Source organism: Phyllostomus discolor, chromosome 14, assembly GCF_004126475.2.
Source record: "Phyllostomus discolor isolate MPI-MPIP mPhyDis1 chromosome 14, mPhyDis1.pri.v3, whole genome shotgun sequence".
NCBI classification, from domain to species: Eukaryota; Metazoa; Chordata; class Mammalia; order Chiroptera; family Phyllostomidae; genus Phyllostomus; species Phyllostomus discolor.
Genome location: NC_040916.2, coordinates 576,254 through 584,288, shown reverse-complemented (window position 1 = coordinate 584,288; position 8,035 = coordinate 576,254).

Here is an 8,035-nt window from a genome sequence, read left to right as displayed (position 1 = left end):
GTCATTACACTCTATCATTAGTATCAAGAAGAGGTTACAGGGTTAGGGTTTATGTTTACATCAAAGCTAGAGATGACATTAAGTTTGGCAGCTAAGATTATGGCCTGAAGTTACATTAAAGTCACTACACACCGTGGGTTTAAGGGTGATGATGAATAAGGTTCATATAAATGGGAATATAAAAGTTAGGCTTACTTGACCATTGTTATAAAAGTGGCTTTAACTTAAAGTATAGCCCTTAACAATGTCACTCCAACCTGTATAACCCCAACACAGGCTTGCTAAGGACATGGGTTATGGTTAATTAATTAATTAGTAAATTCATGCATCTATTCATCTTACAAACATGTATTAAAATTTACTCTGTGCCAGGAACTAGACCAAGCACCTGAGACACAGAAGTCCATAGTCTAGTGGGAAAGACCAATGGATCATTACAACTGAGTTGGGAGGTGCAGAGATAGAAAAATTCCCATGCTTTTAAAGAGTGCATAATAGGAGTTACTGAACTCGGAAGCATCAAGGAAAGTCACCTAGAACTGAGAATTGAAATTATGATCTTCAGTCAAAGTCTGAAGATTAGCCTTAAATAAGACAGTTCCCCTATCCAGGCCTCAGTTTCCTGCCAGCTATGACATCTCTATATCCTTGTGATATTTTTGCCTCTAGTAAGAAGTTGGGGCCATTCCCTCAGGATGTCTGTTGAGGGGTTCCATCATGGTACATAAGCATGTCCTATAAAACTTGTCTGTTTAAGAACTGCTTCTTAAAACTCTTGAGGCCTGTTTCTAGCCAGGATTCTTTTCAAGGTTCAGAGTCAGGAACCCATTTTCTAATTATGTGCATATGATGTGGTAGGTAGGCCTTCCTGCATGAGGCAGTCACACTCTAGGCCAATGGTATTCCTCCCTGCTCATACTGGCTTTGCAGCTTCTGTGTCAGGAAATAGGTTAGCCACAGCTGCTAGGCAGGATCTGGCTACTTTCAGTAGCATTCCCTAAATGGAAAGATAGAGAAAGTTGACAATGTCCCTCCAATGCCTCTATTCCAGCCTTCAACACCCAGCCAGCAATGAAGCCCAGAATCAAGTCCTCCTCCATCAGACCATGGCAATTTCCCCTCCTCTACCAGCCCTCAGCTGGGAGCCTTTATCTCCCCGACCCCACTCTGAGTCTTCCTCATTTAAAGACCAAATAATTCCAGGAGAGAGCAAACCCTGAGGACAAAGTTGCCCCTGAGGGGAAAAAATGATAGAAAACTAGCTACTTCTTCAGTGGTCCTCCTTCAAAAATGGTATCTCCATCCCTGGCCGGTATGGCTCAGTGGAGTGAGCACTGGCTCGTGCACCAAAAGGTTGCCAGTTGGATTGCCAGTCAGGGCATATGTCTGGGTTGTGGCCTAGGTCCCTGGTAGGGGGTGTGTGAGAGGCAACCAATGGCTGTATCTCTCCTGCACTGATATTTCTTTCAGTTTATTTCTACCTCCCTTCCCTTCTCTCTAAAAATCAGTAAATAAAAATATTTTTAATTTTTTTTAAAAAGAATGGTGCTTCCAGAGAGTAAGATGGTGGTTTCCAGGGGATAGGGAAAGGGGGAAAGAAGTGACATTAGTCAAAAGGTACCAAGTTTCAGTTATACAAATAGAGTAAGTCCTAAAGACCTACTATACAGCATAGTACCTATACAACAATGCTGTACTGTATACTTAAAAATCTGAAAAGAGGGTAGGTCTTATGTTAAGTGTTCTTTATATTTAAATTTTTACTTATTGGTTTTAAAGGTAGAAGGAGGGGGGAATGAGAGAGAGATCAATTTTTGTTATCTCACTTATTTACACATTCATTGGTTGATTCTTGTATGCACCCTGACCAGGGATCAAACCTGAAACACTGGCATATCAGAACAATGCTCTAACAAAATGAACTACCTGGCTAGGCATGTTAAGTGTTCTTATTACAAAATAAAATAATAATAAAGGGGCAGGAGAAAACTTGGCAGTGATGGATATGTTTATGGCATAGATTGTAGTGATAGTTTATTTTATGGATGTATTCTTCTCTCCAAGCTCATCAATTTGTATACATTAAACATGAACAGCTTTTTGTTTGCCAATCATAAATAATGTGGTTAAAAAAAGAATGTCACAAACCTCCAACCTGTTGTTCAAACCAGAGACCTACCAGTCTATACTTGATGGCTCTTTCTTCCTCCTGATTTGCAACAGGAGCCTCCAATTCCTGTTGTTTTTTTTTTTCCAAGGTAGTGGTCCACATCTTTCTATCTCCACTGTCACAACCCTATGTCTTCTCCTGCCTTGACCATTAGCTATAGCCTCTGGGTATCTGCTCATACCACTTCCTCAGTTCTGTTGTTTGCAACACCAGTAGTCTTCCTCAAATTTGACCACCTCAGTCTCTGGCTTAAAATTCACTGGAAGGGATGTGTCTTGCCTCCCAGTCTCACTGTTCTCCACTATCACTCTTACCCCTTATACTCCAGCTCTGTAAGCTTCTCTCCAGTTTTGGAACTGGCCCCCTATCTCTCATCATTGGGGCTTCCACATGGCCTATTCCCTTGACTGCAATATTCTTTTGCACTCAAGGCCCTACCCCTACTTCATCCTCTAGGCTAAGTCCTACTGATCCCTCAGACCTCACACTGAATGTCACGTCTTCATGGAAACCTCTTGAATTCCTCCAAACAGGTGAGATCACCTTGTTAACATCCTCAAACACTCACTACTTTCACTGGCAACATTAATCACGTTTGTAATTAATTATTCAGTATCTGCTTCTCTTGTTGGATGGTAAGCCCTGTACAAGTGAAAATTATGTCAGTATTGATCACTGCTCTCACTTAGAGTGCCTTGCATATAGTATCATCTTAGGACAAAAAAAGAGGGAGATTTTCCCTATTCTGAGTTCTACAAATAATTTTCTGTAGTAGAGAAAGGGTTAAGTTTCATTTTATAGAGCACAGAACAAAAGGGCTAGCAATAAAATTACAGGAAGAACTTCCCCACTAGCTAGGCATTTGGTAAGTTCCAGAAAATCATCTTTCCAAGGTGCTGGAAGAACAAAAATGGCATGATTGTGTGTGGAGGAGAAATATGTTACCTCGAATGTGAAAAAAGAATAATGCAAAAAAAACAACAACAACAACAACAACAACTAGTGAACAAAGCTATAAATACAGCCAAATGTCAGGTGACATCACCTGAGCACAGTGTGATAATTCATGGCCAAGTCACATGGCTCTGAAGTACATTTATAATAGTATAACTCACTACTACTTATCCCTGCTCACCAGCTCCTCTCATTCCCCTGTCCCTGTGGTGGCCAAATGTCTTGTTCTTCTGAAGAAATGGAATGGCAGGGTCAGGCCCTACATGGATGCTCTGATGAATGGAGCTATTTCTCAAAAAGTATTCATTACAAACTTGCCATGGGCCCTAGCCAAGTAGCTCAGTCAATTAGATCATAATCCTGATATGCCAAGATTGCACCAGGAACACACAAAAGCATCAACCAATGAGTGCATAAATAGGTGAAATGTACAAATTCTCTCTCTTCCCTGTCTAAAATCAGTAAATTTAAAAAAAATTAAACCTTCTATGGTTTCCCATCTCCTAGTGCATTATGAACACTTAAGCTAGGAACTGAAGTCATGGCCACGCTCTCTGGCCTTGACTTACATTTGGGCTTCAGGAACAGCTTTATTGCTTTCCAGCTTTATTCACATATATTACATGGTCCTGTATCTCCAGCCTATTAGGGTTTCCCCAAATAGTTCCTAGGTTTTCTCTCCCTTGTGCCTTTGCTCATGTTTTCCCTTCAATGTGGTGTTTTTGGTTTTGTTTTAACCATGAATCTCCAGTCAAAAGTCCTCCTTCAAGGACCAAGTGAGATGTAACATTTTCACTGAACTTCCTGATGCACCTTTGCCACTGGCTCTCCACTCTCCACTCCTGAGGCCACCTGTTTTACTACTAGAAACATGTGTGCAGATGTGTCTTGTCTGCTTCTGCTTCTTAAACTGTGAGTACCTTTTCCACACATTAATTTCCCCCTCTGAGTTTGCTCAGGACCTGCTACATGGGAAATTAGGTAATTATTTTTTTCAATCAAATATCTGTCCCTTCTGTGAACTCACCCTCCTTGAGCATATGCACATGTCCAACACTGTGCTAGAAATTATACCGACATTATTTTCCATCCTCATAATAACAAGGTAGGTGTCACTGTCCCTACTTCTGTGCAGGGTAATTGAAGCAGAGAGAGTTTAAGTAGCCTGGTTTCTATCTAATATTCCAGGATTTGCATTCTGTTCTCAAGGGCACTGCACACAACCAGCCAATAAATAACCTGACTCTTCATAACTGGTTCCAGTGTGGCTCACTCAGGTTCTGGGGTTATCAAAGTAGAGTTTTCTGAGGAGATATATAAGAGAATCACTGCTCTGAAAGAGAAGCACTGGGCTCTGTCTGTGTTCTGGAGGCCTTGTCCTTCCCTGCCTTATTTACATGAGGAAAGAAAACTCAGAGCCAGCAAGGGAGACTGTAAGATATGGCAGCTGCCTATTCCTCACAATATTGGCTCTTCTTTCTATTCTCTCCTCCTCTGCTTCTAGATCTTCTTGGGTGATTTTACTGCCACTTCCATTTAGTCTGAATGGAAAGAGAAACCAAATGGATTGAGAGTCTTCCTCTCACAAACAATTCATCAAATGCTTACTTCAGAGAAAGTAAGAAACAGAGATTATACAAGGTGGGTGGGGTTAATAGTGTTGGTGTAGTTCAGCTAGATTGAGGTCTGAGTCAAGGTCTCCTGCAAGCAGAGGTTGGAAAGTGGGGGCAGATGATGGTGGAGGAAGCAAGCCAGTGGATATCAGAAAAATTATTTGTCTTTTCAGTTCAACCTCAGCTAAGTCACCAGGATGTGGTTTAAAACACTGAATAAAATCCAAAATATTTCCCAAGTAATTTTGTTGAAAAATTGCTTTTGATATTGTTAATATATATATATATATATATATATATATATATTAAATTTTATTTTATTGTTGTTCAATTGCAGTTGTCCCAATTCTCTCTCCATGGCTCTCCCCTGCCTTGCCCACCCCCCCACCTTCAGTCAGTCCCCACCCTGCTGTCTATTACCATGTGTCCTTTATACATATTCCTTGACTAGACCCTTCCTCTTCTTTCCTCTGTTATCCCACTCCTGCCTCCCCTCTGGTCACTGTCAGTTCGTTCCTTATTACCGTGTATCTGGTTCTAGTTTGCTCACTTGTTTGTTTGGTTGATTGCCAACACTTAGGTATTGTAAATTGCACTGCTATGAACATTAGGGTGCATAAATTCTTTTGAATTGGTGTTTCTGGATTCTTAGGGTATACTCAAACTTTGTCATTTTAACTATGATCTGTCTTGCAGTGGACCTCTTTGCAGCCATCTTGTTTGGGACTCTCTGTGCTTCCTGGACTTGCATGTCTATTTCCTTCATCAAATTAAGGAAATTTTCTTTCATTATTTTTTCAAGTAGATTTCCAATTTCTTGCTCATTCTTTTCTACTTCTGGCACCCTTATGATCAAAATGTTGGAATGCTTGAAGATGACTGCTTATAGTATCCTCATGTCCTTGTATTCTTTTTTCTTCTTGTCATCTGTTTTTTTTGTTTGTTTGTTTGTTTGTTTTTTTAGTTTTTTGGTGGGTTTTTTTTTTGCTTCCTTATGATTCATCTCAATGATCTGATACTCAGCTTCATTACTTTACTCTTCTTTCCCTGTAAATTGGTCTGTATTTCAAACAGTGTATCCTGTGTTTCTGACTGAATCTTTTTAAAATATATTTTATTGATAATGCTATTGCATTTGTCCCACTTTTTCTCCCATATATCACCCTCCACCCTGTACCCCCTTCCTTTCATGGATAGGAAATCCCCACTTATTTCCTATCTATGGGTCATACATATAAGTTCTTTGGCTTCCCCATTTCCTATACTATTCTTAACCTCCCTTTGTCTATTTTATACCTACCAATTACATTTCTTATTTTCTGTAACTTTTCTCCCATTCTCCCCTCTTCCCACTGGTATCCCTCCATGTGACCTCCATTTCTGTGATTCTGTTCCTCTTCTAGCTTTTTGCTTAGCTTGTTTTTGTTTTTGATTTGTTAGGCCCAGTTTTTGATATTGTGAGTTTGTTGTCATTTTATTGTTCATAGTTTGATCTAATTTTTCTTAGATAAACCCCTTTAACATCTTATATAATAAGGGTTTGGTGATGATTAACTCCTCAAACTTTAACTCAGGTGAGAAAAACTTTATTTACCCTTCCATTTTAAATTATAGCTTTGCTAAGTAGAATAATCTCAGATGGAGGTCCTTGTCTCTCATGACTTCAAATGCTTCTTTCCAGCCCCTTCTTGCCTATAAGATTTCTTCTGAGAAATCTGCTGATAGTCTTATGAGAACTCCTTTGTAAGTAATTTTGTTTTTCTTTGCTGCTTTTAAGAATCGTTCCTTATCTTTAATCTTGGTTAATTTAATTACAATGTGTCTTAGCATGTTCCTCTTTGAGTTTAATTTTTTGGGGGATTCTCTGATCTTCCTGGACTTGTATGTTTATTTCCTTCACCAGATTGGGGGATTTTTCTTTCATTATTTTTTTCAAATAAGTTTTTGATTTTTTTTGCTCTTTCTTTTCTTATTCTGACACCCCTATGATTCAGATGTTGGAATTTTTAAAGTTGTCCCAGAGGTTCCAAGGACTCTCCTCATCTGTTTATGTTCTTTTTTCTTCATTCTGTTCCAGTTGGATGTTTATTTCTTCCTTCTGTTCTAAATTGTTGATTTGAGTCCTAGTTTCCTTCTCTTCACTGTTGGTTCTCTGTATATTTTTATTTATTTCACTTTGTATAGCCTTCACTTCTTCCTTTATTTTGTTGCCATACTCAATCATTTCTCTGTGCATCCTGATTACCATTGTTTTGAACTCTGCATCTCATAGATTGTCTATCTTCTCATCATTTAGTTCTTTTTCTGGAGTTTTGATCTGTTCTTTCATTTGGACCGTATTTCTTTGTCTCAGCACACCTGTTATGTTGTAAGGGGCAGAGCATTAGGTATTTGCCAGGGCAGGGCAACCCACTCTGCTACATTGTGGTGCTGTATGTGGGGAAGGAGTCAACAAGAGAACAGTGCCACTTGCTTGGTTATCACTCAGCTTTCAGTCACTTCTCCCAGTACCCACAAGTGAAATGTACCTTCCTGGTACTGATTCCCTAGTGGATCGACTTGTGTACATTCTAGGACCCCATGAGCCCCTCCAACAGACTCTCCTGTGAGGCTGGCAGTTTCTCTTGTTGCCACAACCCCCACAGATTTTTATAGCTAAAGGCTTTGAGGTCTTATATTCCCACTCTGGAATGCTAGGTGCATGGGCTGTTTCACTTCCCAATTGTTCCTCTCAGTTTATCTGCACGTGAGTGTAGGACTGCCTGGTGCAAGAGTTGCTGCCTTGCTGAACACCCTCTCTGACTTGGCTTCCCATCTTTACTTCTCCTACCAGTCTGGATGAATGTTTCTTTAACTTCTTGGTTGTCTGACTTCCATAAAGTTAAAATTTCTGGCATTTCTAGTTGTTTTTTGTTTTTAAATTGGTTGTTATCCTTCTTTTGGTTGTGTGAAGAATCAAAGCATATCTGCCTATGCCTTCATCTTGGCTAGAAGCATGACTGAGTCTTTTTCTTGCTGTTGAGGTCCTCCCTAGGTTCCTTGAGCATCCTTATAACCAGTGTTTTGAACTCAGCATGTGATAGACTATTTATTGCCATTTTGTTCAGTTCTTTTTCTGGAGTTTTGATCTGTTCTTTCATTTGGGCCATGTTTATTTTTCTCTTCATTTTGGCAGCCTCCCTGCATTTGTTTCTATGTGTTAGGTAGAGCTGCTATGGATTTCTCTCTTTGTATTGTAGCCTAATATTGTAGGTGTTCTGTAAGGTTCAGTGGCACAGGCTCCCTTATTACTCAAGCT